At 45.8% G+C, this 12,500-nt stretch overlaps 13 non-coding genes across 13 annotated transcripts; 10 read left to right on the top strand and 3 right to left on the bottom strand.

Annotated features, from left to right (window-relative positions):
- Window positions 1–790: 790 nt before the first annotated feature.
- TRNAH-GUG (transfer RNA histidin (anticodon GUG)) lies at window positions 791–862 on the top strand. The gene has a single exon. It is a non-coding gene; the product is annotated as a tRNA-His (tRNA).
- Window positions 863–2,152: 1,290 nt separating this feature from the next.
- Window positions 2,153–2,224, top strand: TRNAH-GUG (transfer RNA histidin (anticodon GUG)). The gene has a single exon. It is a non-coding gene; the product is annotated as a tRNA-His (tRNA).
- A 413-nt stretch (window positions 2,225–2,637) lies between these two features.
- Window positions 2,638–2,709, bottom strand: TRNAE-UUC (transfer RNA glutamic acid (anticodon UUC)). Its single transcript has one exon. It is a non-coding gene; the product is annotated as a tRNA-Glu (tRNA).
- Window positions 2,710–3,708: 999 nt separating this feature from the next.
- Window positions 3,709–3,780, bottom strand: TRNAE-UUC (transfer RNA glutamic acid (anticodon UUC)). The gene has a single exon. It is a non-coding gene; the product is annotated as a tRNA-Glu (tRNA).
- A 2,066-nt stretch (window positions 3,781–5,846) lies between these two features.
- TRNAE-UUC (transfer RNA glutamic acid (anticodon UUC)) lies at window positions 5,847–5,918 on the bottom strand. Its single transcript has one exon. It is a non-coding gene; the product is annotated as a tRNA-Glu (tRNA).
- A 535-nt stretch (window positions 5,919–6,453) lies between these two features.
- On the top strand, window positions 6,454–6,525 carry TRNAH-GUG (transfer RNA histidin (anticodon GUG)). The gene has a single exon. It is a non-coding gene; the product is annotated as a tRNA-His (tRNA).
- A 629-nt stretch (window positions 6,526–7,154) lies between these two features.
- Window positions 7,155–7,227, top strand: TRNAM-CAU (transfer RNA methionine (anticodon CAU)). The gene has a single exon. It is a non-coding gene; the product is annotated as a tRNA-Met (tRNA).
- A 1,000-nt stretch (window positions 7,228–8,227) lies between these two features.
- On the top strand, window positions 8,228–8,300 carry TRNAM-CAU (transfer RNA methionine (anticodon CAU)). Its single transcript has one exon. It is a non-coding gene; the product is annotated as a tRNA-Met (tRNA).
- Window positions 8,301–9,311: 1,011 nt separating this feature from the next.
- Window positions 9,312–9,384, top strand: TRNAM-CAU (transfer RNA methionine (anticodon CAU)). Its single transcript has one exon. It is a non-coding gene; the product is annotated as a tRNA-Met (tRNA).
- Window positions 9,385–9,602: 218 nt separating this feature from the next.
- TRNAR-ACG (transfer RNA arginine (anticodon ACG)) lies at window positions 9,603–9,675 on the top strand. Its single transcript has one exon. It is a non-coding gene; the product is annotated as a tRNA-Arg (tRNA).
- An 8-nt stretch (window positions 9,676–9,683) lies between these two features.
- On the top strand, window positions 9,684–9,755 carry TRNAH-GUG (transfer RNA histidin (anticodon GUG)). The gene has a single exon. It is a non-coding gene; the product is annotated as a tRNA-His (tRNA).
- Window positions 9,756–10,673: 918 nt separating this feature from the next.
- On the top strand, window positions 10,674–10,746 carry TRNAR-ACG (transfer RNA arginine (anticodon ACG)). Its single transcript has one exon. It is a non-coding gene; the product is annotated as a tRNA-Arg (tRNA).
- A 700-nt stretch (window positions 10,747–11,446) lies between these two features.
- Window positions 11,447–11,519, top strand: TRNAM-CAU (transfer RNA methionine (anticodon CAU)). The gene has a single exon. It is a non-coding gene; the product is annotated as a tRNA-Met (tRNA).
- The last annotated feature ends 981 nt before the right edge of the window (window positions 11,520–12,500 follow it).

The following is a 12,500-nucleotide window of genomic DNA, read 5'->3' as shown; positions in this document are numbered from 1 at the left end:
GACCCTTTGTCAGTAATAAGTAGAAAAAAAATCAGTTTCATGATTTGAAAACTCATTTTTAAGCATGGATGGCATCAACAACCACTTGCAAGTGGCCTCGTTAGCGCAGCATTTTTGGCTGCCAAGAGCATCTGCAAACTAAGCCGCTTAATTCTGAAAGAAAGGTGCAGGCCTTTGAATGCAGGCACAAGCTTAGCAAAACACTCATTCCCATACCGGTAGTCGAAACCGGGCCGCCTTGGTGAAAACCAGGAATCCTAACCGCTAGACCATATGGGAAAAGTTGCTTTCACAGCTTTCTTTAAACTTTCCAATATATGTAGATATATACATGTACATATTAAAAAAAAAAAAGAAGTTTTGTGCTTACAGAATTCCATATTATCTCTGGACGGCAACAAACAATCACACGCAAGATGCCTCGTTAGCGCAGTAGGTAGCGCGTCAGTCTCATAATCTGAAGGTCGTGAGTTCAATCCTCACACGGGGCATGGATCTATCTTTGTTTTTTCCCTCCGCCTTAACTGGAGAGGCACAGCTCTTTGCCATTCAATACCGAAACGATACTGGATAATATGGAAAGGTAGCAAACAAGGCAGAAGGGTTTTGGCTAGGGGCTAAAAGCAACCGTGTTGAGGTCTTTGAATATGGCTGCGAGCGTAGCAAAAGTCCAAAATGGGGAGCATGATTAGTGGCAACCTGTCACACAGCGCCAGTGGCGCAATGGATAACGCGTCTGACTACGGATCAGAAGATTGTAGGTTCGACTCCTACCTGGCTCGTGAATGTCGCCGTGATCGTATAGTGGTTAGTACTCTGCGTTGTGGCCGCAGCAACCCCGGTTCGAATCCGGGTCACGGCATTCTTGATGAAAAAGCAAAGGTGCTCTTATAGACGGCAAGCCTGAATGATACTTTTATGAACTTTTTGAGCGCTATCTTAATTCAGAGGGTCTTTCGATGTAGTTGCAAGCTTAGGAAAATGCTCATTCCCATACCGGGAGTCGAACCCGGGCCGCCTGGGTGAGAACCAGGAATCCTAACCGCTAGACCATATGGGAACCGCTGAGACCCTTTTTCAGTAATAAGTAGAAAAAAAATCAGTTTCATGATTTGAAAACTCATTTTTAAGCATGGATGGCATCAACAACCACTTGCAAGTGGCCTCGTTAGCGCAGCATTTTTGGCTGCCAAGAGCATCTGCAAACTAAGCCGCTTAATTCTGCAAGAAAGGTGCAGGCCTTTGAATGCAGGCACAAGCTTAGCAAAACACTCATTCCATACCGGGAGTCGAACCCAGGCCGCCTGGGTGAGAACCAGGAATCCTAACCGCTAGACCATATGGGAACCGCTGAGACCCTTTTTCAGTAATAAGTAGAAAAAAAATCAGTTTCATGATTTGAAAACTCATTTTTAAGCATGGATGGCATCAACAACCACTTGCAAGTGGCCTCGTTAGCGCAGCATTTTTGGCTGCCAAGAGCATCTGCAAACTAAGCCGCTTAATTCTGCAAGAAAGGTGCAGGCCTTTGAATGCAGGCACAAGCTTAGCAAAACACTCATTCCCATACCGTGAGTCGAACCCGGGCCGCCTGGGTGAAAACCAGGAATCCTAACTGCTAGACCATATGGGAAAAGTTGCTTTCACAGCTTGCTTTAAACTTTCCAATATATGTAGATATATACATGTACATATTAAAAAAAAAAAAAAAAAAAAAAAGTTTTGTGCTTACAGAATTCCATCTTATCTCTGGACGGCAACAACCAATCACACGCAAGATGCCTCGTTAGCGCAGTAGGTAGCGCGTCAGTCTCATAATCTGAAGGTCGTGAGTTCGATCCTCCCACGGGGCATGGATCTATCCTTGTTTTTTCCCTCCGCCTTAACTGGATAGGCACTGCTCTTTGCCATTCAATACCGAAACGATACTGGATAATATGGAAAGGTAGCAAACAAGGCAGAAGGGTTTTGGCTAGGGGCGAAAAGCAACCGTGTTGAGGTCTTTGAATATGGCTGCGAGCGTAGCAAAAGTCCAAAATGGGGAGCATGATTAGTGGCAACCTCTCACACAGGGCCAGTGGCGCAATGGATAACGCGTCTGACTACGGATCAGAAGATTGTAGGTTCGACTCCTGCCTGGCTCGTGAATGTCGCCGTGATCGTATAGTGGTTAGTACTCTGCGTTGTGGCCGCAGCAACCCCGGTTCGAATCCGGGTCACGGCATTCTTGATGAAAAAGCAAAGGTGCTCTTGTAGACGGCAAGCCTGAATGATACTTTTATGAACTTTTTGAGCGCTATCTTAATTCAGAGGGTCTTTCGATGTAGTTGCAAGCTTAGGAAAATGCTCATTCCCATACCGGGAGTCGAACCCGGGCCGCCTGGGTGAGAACCAGGAATCCTAACCGCTAGACCATATGGGAACCGCTGAGACCTTTTTTCAGTAATAAGTAGAAAAAAAATCAGTTTCATGATTGGAAAACTCATTTTTAAGCATGGATGGCATCAACAACCACTTGCAAGTGGCCTCGTTAGCGCAGCATTTTTGGCTGCCAAGAGCATCTGCAAACTAAGCCGCTTAATTCTGCAAGAAAGGTGCAGGCCTTTGAATGCAGGCACAAGCTTAGCAAAACACTCATTCCCATACCGGGAGTCGAACCCGGGCCGCCTGGGTGAAAACCAGGAATCCTAACCGCTAGACCATATGGGAAAAGTTGCTTTCACAGCTTGCTTTAAACTTTCCAATATATGTAGATATATACATGTACATATTAAAAAAAAAAAAAAAGAAGTTTTGTGCTTACAGAATTCCATCTTATCTCTGGACAGCAACAACCAATCACACGCAAGGTGCCTCGTTAGCGCAGTAGGTAGCGCGTCAGTCTCATAATCTGAAGGTCGTGAGTTCGATCCTCCCACGGGGCATGGATCTATCCTTGTTTTTTCCCTCCGCCTTAACTGGATAGGCACTGCTCTTTGCCATTCAATACCGTAACGATACTGGATAATATGGAAAGGTAGCAAACAAGGCAGAAGGGTTTTGGCTAGGGGCTAAAAGCAACCGTGTTGAGGTCTTTGAATATGGCTGCGAGCGTAGCAAAAGTCCAAAATGGGGAGCATGATTAGTGGCAAGCTCTCACACAGGGCCAGTGGCGCAATGGATAACGCGTCTGACTACGGATCAGACGATTGTAGGTTCGACTCCTACCTGACTCGTGAATGTTGCCGTGATCGTATAGTGGTTAGTACTCTGCGTTGTGGCCGCAGCATCCCTGGTTCGAATCCGGGTCACGGCATTCTTGATGAAAAAGCAAAGGTGCTCTTGTAGACGGCAAGCCTGAATGATACTTTTATGAACTTTTTGAGCGCTATCTTAATTCAGAGGGTCTTTCGATGTAGTTGCAAGCTTAGGAAAATGCTCATTCCCATACCGGGAGTCGAACCCGGGCCGCCTGGGTGAGAACCAGGAATCCTAACCGCTAGACCATATGGGAACCGCTGAGACCTTTTTTCAGTAATAAGTAGAAAAAAAATCAGTTTCATGATTGGAAAACTCATTTTTAAGCATGGATGGCATCAACAACCACTTGCAAGTGGCCTCGTTAGCGCAGCATTTTTGGCTGCCAAGAGCATCTGCAAACTAAGCCGCTTAATTCTGCAAGAAAGGTGCAGGCCTTTGAATGCAGGCACAAGCTTAGCAAAACACTCATTCCCATACCGGGAGTCGAACCCGGGCCGCCTGGGTGAAAACCAGGAATCCTAACCGCTAGACCATATGGGAAAAGTTGCTTTCACAGCTTGCTTTAAACTTTCCAATATATGTAGATATATACATGTACATATTAAAAAAAAAAAAAAAGAAGTTTTGTGCTTACAGAATTCCATCTTATCTCTGGACAGCAACAATCAATCACACGCAAGGTGCCTCGTTAGCGCAGTAGGTAGCGCGTCAGTCTCATAATCTGAAGGTCGTGAGTTCGATCCTCCCACGGGGCATGGATCTATCCTTGTTTTTTCCCTCCGCCTTAACTGGATAGGCACTGCTCTTTGCCATTCAATACCGTAACGATACTGGATAATATGGAAAGGTAGCAAACAAGGCAGAAGGGTTTTGGCTAGGGGCTAAAAGCAACCGTGTTGAGGTCTTTGAATATGGCTGCGAGCGTAGCAAAAGTCCAAAATGGGGAGCATGATTAGTGGCAACCTCTCACACAGGGCCAGTGGCACAATGGATAACGCGTCTGACTACGGATCAGAAGATTGTAGGTTCGACTCCTACCTGACTCGTGAATGTTGCCGTGATCGTATAGTGGTTAGTACTCTGCGTTGTGGCCGCAGCAACCCCGGTTTGAATCCGGGTCACGGCATTCGTGATGAAAAAGCAAAGGTGCTCTTGTAGACGGCAAGCCTGAATGATACTTTTATGAACTTTTTGAGCGCTATCTTAATTCAGAGGGTCTTTTGATGTAGTTGCAAGCTTAGGAAAATGCTCATTCCCATACCGGGAGTCGAACCCGGGCCACCTGGGTGAGAACCAAGAATCCTAACCGCTAGACCATATGGGAACCGCTGAGACCTTTTTTCAGTAATAAGTAGAAAAAAAATCAGTTTCATGATTGGAAAACTCATTTTTAAGCATGGATGGCATCAACAACCACTTGCAAGTGGCCTCGTTAGCGCAGCATTTTTGGCTGCCAAGAGCATCTGCAAACTAAGCCGCTTAATTCTGCAAGAAAGGTGCAGGCCTTTGAATGCAGGCACAAGCTTAGCAAAACACTCATTCCCATACCGGGAGTCGAACCCGGGCCGCCTGGGTGAAAACCAGGAATCCTAACCGCTAGACCATATGAGAAAAGTGGCTTTCACAGCTTGCTTTAAACTTTCCAATATATGTAGATATATACATGTACATATTAAAAAAAAAAAAAAAGTTTTGTGCTTACAGAATTCCATCTTATCTCTGGACGGCAACAACCAATCACACGCAAGATGCCTTGTTAGCGCAGTAGGTAGCGCGTCAGTCTCATAATCTGAAGGTCGTGAGTTCAATCCTCACACGGGGCATGGATCTATCCTTGTTTTTTCCCTCCGCCTTAACTGGATAGGCACTGCTCTTTGCCATTCAATACCGAAACGATACTGGATAATATGGAAAGGTAGCAAACAAGGCAGAAGGGTTTTGGCTAGGGGCTAAAAGCAACCGTGTTGAGCTATTTGAATATGGCTGCGAGCGTAGCAAAAGTCCAAAATGGGGAGCATGATTAGTGGCAACCTCTCACACAGGGCCAGTGGCGCAATGGATAACGCGTCTGACTACGGATCAGAAGATTGTAGGTTTGACTCCTACCTGGCTCGTGAATGTCGCCGTGATCGTATAGTGGTTAGTACTCTGTGTTGTGGCCGCAGCAACCCCGGTTCGAATCCGGGTCACGGCATTCTTGATGAAAAGCAAAGGTGCTCTTGTAGACGGCAAGCCTGAATGATACTTTTATGAACTTTTTGAGCGCTATCTTAATTCAGAGGGTCTTTCGATGTAGTTGCAAGCTTAGGAAAATGCTCATTCCCATACCGGGAGTCGAACCCGGGCCGCCTGGGTGAGAACCAGGAATCCTAACCGCTAGACCATATGGGAACCGCTGAGACCTTTTTTCAGTAATAAGTAGAAAAAAAATCAGTTTCATGATTGGAAAACTCATTTTTAAGCATGGATGGCATCAACAACCACTTGCAAGTGGCCTCGTTAGCGCAGCATTTTTGGCTGCCAAGAGCATTTGCAAACTAAGCCGCTTAACTCTGCAAGAAAGGTGCAGGCCTTTGAATGCAGGCACAAGCTTAGCAAAACACTCATTCCCATACCGGGAGTCGAACCCGGGCCGCCTGGGTGAAAACCAGGAATCCTAACCGCTAGACCATATGGGAAAAGTTGCTTTCACAGCTTGCTTTAAACTTTCCAATATATGTAGATATATACATGTACATATTTAAAAAAAAAAAAAAAAAAAAAAAAAAAAAAAAAAAGAAGTTTTGTGCTTACAGAATTCCATCTTATCTCTGGACGGCAACAACCAATCACACGCAAGATGCCTCGTTAGCGCAGTAGGTAGCGCGTCAGTCTCATAATCTGAAGGTCGTGAGTTCGATCCTCCCACGGGGCATGGATCTATCCTTGTTTTTTCCCTCCGCCCTAACTGGATAGGCACTGCTCTTTGCCATTCAATACCGAAACGATACTGGATAATATGGAAAGGTAGCAAACAAGGCAGAAGGGTTTTGGCTAGGGGCGAAAAGCAACCGTGTTGAGGTCTTTGAATATGGCTGCGAGCGTAGCAAAAGTCCAAAATGGGGAGCATGATTAGTGGCAACCTCTCACACAGGGCCAGTGGCGCAATGGATAACGCGTCTGACTACGGATCAGACGATTGTAGGTTCGACTGCTACCTGACTCGTGAATGTTGCCGTGATCGTATAGTGGTTAGTACTCTGCGTTGTGGCCGCAGCAACCCCGGTTCGAATCCGGGTCACGGCATTCTTGATGAAAAAGCAAAGGTGCTCTTGTAGACGGCAAGCCTGAATGATACTTTTATGAACTTTTTGAGCGCTATCTTAATTCAGAGGGTCTTTCGATGTAGTTGCAAGCTTAGGAAAATGCTCATTCCCATACCGGGAGTCGAACCCGGGCCGCCTGGGTGAGAACCAGGAATCCTAACCGCTAGACCATATGGGAACCGCTGAGACCCTTTTTCAGTAATAAGTAGAAAAAAAATCAGTTTCATGATTTGAAAACTCATTTTTAAGCATGGATGGCATCAACAACCACTTGCAAGTGGCCTCGTTAGCGCAGCATTTTTGGCTGCCAAGAGCATCTGCAAACTAAGCCGCTTAATTCTGCAAGAAAGGTGCAGGCCTTTGAATGCAGGCACAAGCTTAGCAAAACACTCATTCCCATACCGGGAGTCGAACCCGGGCCGCCTGGGTGAAAACCAGGAATCCTAACCGCTAGACCATATGGTAAAAGTTGCCATCACAGCTTGCTTTAAACTTTCCAATATATGTAGATATATACATGTACATATAAAAGAAAAAAAAAAAAAGAAGTTTTGTGCTTACAGAATTCCATCTTATCTTTGGACGGCAACAACCAATCACACGCAAGATGCCTCGTTAGCGCAGTAGGTAGCGCGTCAGTCTCATAATCTGAAGGTCGTGAGTTCGATCCTCACACGGGGCATGGATCTATCCTTGTTTTTTCCCTCCGCCTTAACTGGATAGGCACTGCTCTTTGCCATTCAATACCGAAACGATACTGGATAATATGGAAAGGTAGCAAACAAGGCAGAAGGGTTTTGGCTAGGGGCTAAAAGCAACCGTGTTGAGGTCTTTGAATATGGCTGCGAGCGTAGCAAAAGTCCAAAATGAGGAGCATGATTAGTGGCAACCTCTCACACAGGGCCAGTGGCGCAATGGATAACGCGTCTGACTACGGATCAGAAGATTGTAGGTTCGACTCCTACCTGGTTCGTGAGTGTCGCCGTGATCGTATAGTGGTTAGTACTCTGCGTTGTGGCCGCAGCAACCCCGGTTCGAATCTGGGTCACGGCATTCTTGATGAAAAAGCAAAGGTGCTCTTGTAGACGGCAAGCCTGAATGATACTTTTATGAACTTTTTGAGCGCTATCTTAATTCAGAGGGTCTTTCAATGTAGTTGCAAGCTTAGGAAAATGCTCATTCCCATACCGGGAGTCGAACCCGGGCCGCCTGGGTGAGAACCAGGAATCCTTACCGCTAGACCATATGGGAACCGCTGAGACCCTTTTTCAGTAATAAGTAGAAAAAAAATCAGTTTCATGATTTGAAAACTCATTTTTAAGCATGGATGGCATCAACAACCACTTGCAAGTGGCCTCGTTAGCGCAGCATTTTTGGCTGCCAAGAGCATCTGCAAACTAAGCCGCTTAATTCTGCAAGAAAGGTGCAGGCCTTTGAATGCAGGCACAAGCTTAGCAAAACACTCATTCCCATACCGGGAGTCGAACCCGGGCCGCCTGGGTGAAAACCAGGAATCCTAACCGCTAGACCATATGGTAAAAGTTGCCATCACAGCTTGCTTTAAACTTTCCAATATATGTAGATATATACATGTACATATAAAAGAAAAAAAAAAAAAGAAGTTTTGTGCTTACAGAATTCCATCTTATCTTTGGACGGCAACAACCAATCACACGCAAGATGCCTCGTTAGCGCAGTAGGTAGCGCGTCAGTCTCATAATCTGAAGGTCGTGAGTTCGATCCTCACACGGGGCATGGATCTATCCTTGTTTTTTCCCTCCGCCTTAACTGGATAGGCACTGCTCTTTGCCATTCAATACCGAAACGATACTGGATAATATGGAAAGGTAGCAAACAAGGCAGAAGGGTTTTGGCTAGGGGCTAAAAGCAACCGTGTTGAGGTCTTTGAATATGGCTGCGAGCGTAGCAAAAGTCCAAAATGAGGAGCATGATTAGTGGCAACCTCTCACACAGGGCCAGTGGCGCAATGGATAACGCGTCTGACTACGGATCAGAAGATTGTAGGTTCGACTCCTACCTGGTTCGTGAGTGTCGCCGTGATCGTATAGTGGTTAGTACTCTGCGTTGTGGCCGCAGCAACCCTGGTTCGAATCCGGGTCACGGCATTCTTGATGAAAAAGCAAAGGTGCTCTTGTAGATGGCAAGCCTGAATGATACTTTTATGAACTTTTTGAGCGCTATCTTAATTCAGAGGGTCTTTCGATGTAGTTGCAAGCTTAGGAAAATGCTCATTCCCATACCGGGAGTCGAACCCGGGCCGCCTGGGTGAGAACCAGGAATCCTAACCGCTAGACCATATGGGAACCGCTGAGACCCTTTTTCAGTAATAAGTAGAAAAAAAATCAGTTTCATGATTTGAAAACTCATTTTTAAGCATGGATGGCATCAACAACCACTTGCAAGTGGCCTCGTTAGCGCAGCATTTTTGGCTGCCAAGAGCATCTGCAAACTAAGCCGCTTAATTCTGCAAGAAAGGTGCAGGCCTTTGAATGCAGGCACAAGCTTAGCAAAACACTCATTCCCATACCGGGAGTCGAACCCAGGCCGCCTGGGTGAAAACCAGGAATCCTAACCGCTAGACCATATGGGAAAAGTTGCTTTCACAGCTTGCTTTAAACTTTCCAATATATGTAGATATATACATGTACATATTAAAAAAAAAAAAAAGAAAAAAAAAAAAAGAAGTTTTGTGCTTACAGAATTCCATCTTATCTCTGGACGGCAACAACCAATCACACGCAAGATGCCTCGTTAGCGCAGTAGGTAGCGCGTCAGTCTCATAATCTGAAGGTCGTGAGTTCGATCCTCACACGGGGCATGGATCTATCCTTGTTTTTTCCCTCCGCCTTAACTGGATAGGCACTGCTCTTTGCCATTCAATACCGAAACGATACTGGATAATATGGAAAGGTAGCAAACAAGGCAGAAGGGTTTTGGCTAGGGGCTAAAAGCAACCGTGTTGAGGTCTTTGAATATGGCTGCGAGCGTAGCAAAAGTCCAAAATGGGGAGCATGATTAGTGGCAACCTCTCACACAGGGCCAGTGGCGCAATGGATAACGCGTCTGACTACGGATCAGAAGATTGTAGGTTCGACTCCTACCTGGCTCGTGAATGTCGCCGTGATCGTATAGTGGTTAGTACTCTGCGTTGTGGCCGCAGCAACCCCGGTTCGAATCCGGGTCACGGCATTCTTGATGAAAAAGCAAAGGTGCTCTTGTAGACGGCAAGCCTGAATGATACTTTTATGAACTTTTTGAGCGCTATCTTAATTCAGAGGGTCTTTCGATGTAGTTGCAAGCTTAGGAAAATGCTCATTCCCATACCGGGAGTCGAACCCGGGCCGCCTGGGTGAGAACCAGGAATCCTAACCGCTAGACCATATGGGAACCGCTGAGACCCTTTTTCAGTAATAAGTAGAAAAAAAATCAGTTTCATGATTTGAAAACTCATTTTTAAGCATGGATGGCATCAACAACCACTTGCAAGTGGCCTCGTTAGCGCAGCATTTTTGGCTGCCAAGAGCATCTGCAAACTAAGCCGCTTAATTCTGCAAGAAAGGTGCAGGCCTTTGAATGCAGGCACAAGCTTAGCAAAACACTCATTCCCATACCGGGAGTCGAACCCGGGCCGCCTGGGTGAAAACCAGGAATCCTAACCGCTAGACCATATGAGAAAAGTGGCTTTCACAGCTTGCTTTAAACTTTCCAATATATGTAGATATATACATGTACATATTAAAAAAAAAAAAAAAGAAGTTTTGTGCTTACAGAATTCCATCTTATCTCTGGACGGCAACAACCAATCACACGCAAGATGCCTTGTTAGCGCAGTAGGTAGCGCGTCAGTCTCATAATCTGAAGGTCGTGAGTTCGATCCTCCCACGGGGCATGGATCTATCCTTGTTTTTTCCCTCCGCCCTAACTGGATAGGCACTGCTCTTTGCCATTCAATACCGAAACGATACTGGATAATATGGAAAGGTAGCAAACAAGGCAGAAGGGTTTTGGCTAGGGGCGAAAAGCAACCGTGTTGAGGTCTTTGAATATGGCTGCGAGCGTAGCAAAAGTCCAAAATGGGGAGCATGATTAGTGGCAACCTCTCACACAGGGCCAGTGGCGCAATGGATAACGCGTCTGACTACGGATCAGAAGATTGTAGGTTCGACTCCTACCTGGCTCATGAATGTCGCCGTGATCGTATAGTGGTTAGTACTCTGTGTTGTGGCCGCAGCAACCCCGGTTCGAATCCGGGTCACGGCATTCTTGATGAAAAAGCAAAGGTGCTCTTGTAGACGGCAAGCCTGAATGATACTTTTATGAACTTTTTGAGCGCTATCTTAATTCAGAGGGTCTTTCGATGTAGTTGCAAGCTTAGGAAAATGCTCATTCCCATACCGGGAGTCGAACCCGGGCGAGAACCAGGAATCCTAACCGCTAGACCATATGGGAACCGCTGAGACCCTTTTTCAGTAATAAGTAATAAAAAAATCAGTTTCATGATTTGAAAACTCATTTTTAAGCATGGATGGCATCAACAACCACTTGCAAGTGGCCTCGTTAGCGCAGCATTTTTGGCTGCCAAGAGCATCTGCAAACTAAGCCGCTTAATTCTGCAAGAAAGGTGCAGGCCTTTGAATGCAGGCACAAGCTTAGCAAAACACTCATTCCCATACCGGGAGTCGAACCCAGGCCGCCTGGGTGAAAACCAGGAATCCTAACCGCTAGACCATATGGGAAAAGTTGCCATCACAGCTTGCTTTAAACTTTCCAATATATGTAGATATATACATGTACATATAAAAGAAAAAAAAAAAAAGAAGTTTTGTGCTTACAGAATTCCATCTTATCTTTGGACGGCAACAACCAATCACACGCAAGATGCCTCGTTAGCGCAGTAGGTAGCGCGTCAGTCTCATAATCTGAAGGTCGTGAGTTCGATCCTCACACGGGGCATGGATCTATCCTTGTTTTTTCCCTCCGCCTTAACTGGATAGGCACTGCTCTTTGCCATTCAATACCGAAACGATACTGGATAATATGGAAAGGTAGCAAACAAGGCAGAAGGGTTTTGGCTAGGGGCTAAAAGCAACCGTGTTGAGGTCTTTGAATATGGCTGCGAGCGTAGCAAAAGTCCAAAATGAGGAGCATGATTAGTGGCAACCTCTCACACAGGGCCAGTGGCGCAATGGATAACGCGTCTGACTACGGATCAGAAGATTGTAGGTTCGACTCCTACCTGGTTCGTGAGTGTCGCCGTGATCGTATAGTGGTTAGTACTCTGCGTTGTGGCCGCAGCAACCCTGGTTCGAATCCGGGTCACGGCATTCTTGATGAAAAAGCAAAGGTGCTCTTGTAGATGGCAAGCCTGAATGATACTTTTATGAACTTTTTGAGCGCTATCTTAATTCAGAGGGTCTTTCGATGTAGTTGCAAGCTTAGGAAAATGCTCATTCCCATACCGGGAGTCGAACCCGGGCCGCCTGGGTGAGAACCAGGAATCCTAACCGCTAGACCATATGGGAACCGCTGAGACCTTTTTTCAGTAATAAGTAGAAAAAAAATCAGTTTCATGATTTGAAAACTCATTTTTAAGCATGGATGGCATCAACAACCACTTGCAAGTGGCCTCGTTAGCGCAGCATTTTTGGCTGCCAAGAGCATCTGCAAACTAAGCCGCTTAATTCTGCAAGAAAGGTGCAGGCCTTTGAATGCAGGCACAAGCTTAGCAAAACACTCATTCCCATACCGGGAGTCGAACCCAGGCCGCCTGGGTGAAAACCAGGAATCCTAACCGCTAGACCATATGGGAAAAGTTGCTTTCACAGCTTGCTTTAAACTTTCCAATATATGTAGATATATACATGTACATATTAAAAAAAAAAAAAAGAAAAAAAAAAAAAGAAGTTTTGTGCTTACAGAATTCCATCTTATCTC

This window comes from Eleutherodactylus coqui, chromosome 2, assembly GCF_035609145.1.
Source record: "Eleutherodactylus coqui strain aEleCoq1 chromosome 2, aEleCoq1.hap1, whole genome shotgun sequence".
Lineage (NCBI taxonomy): Eukaryota > Metazoa > Chordata > Amphibia > Anura > Eleutherodactylidae > Eleutherodactylus > Eleutherodactylus coqui.
This window is presented reverse-complemented; position numbering and strand designations above follow the sequence as displayed.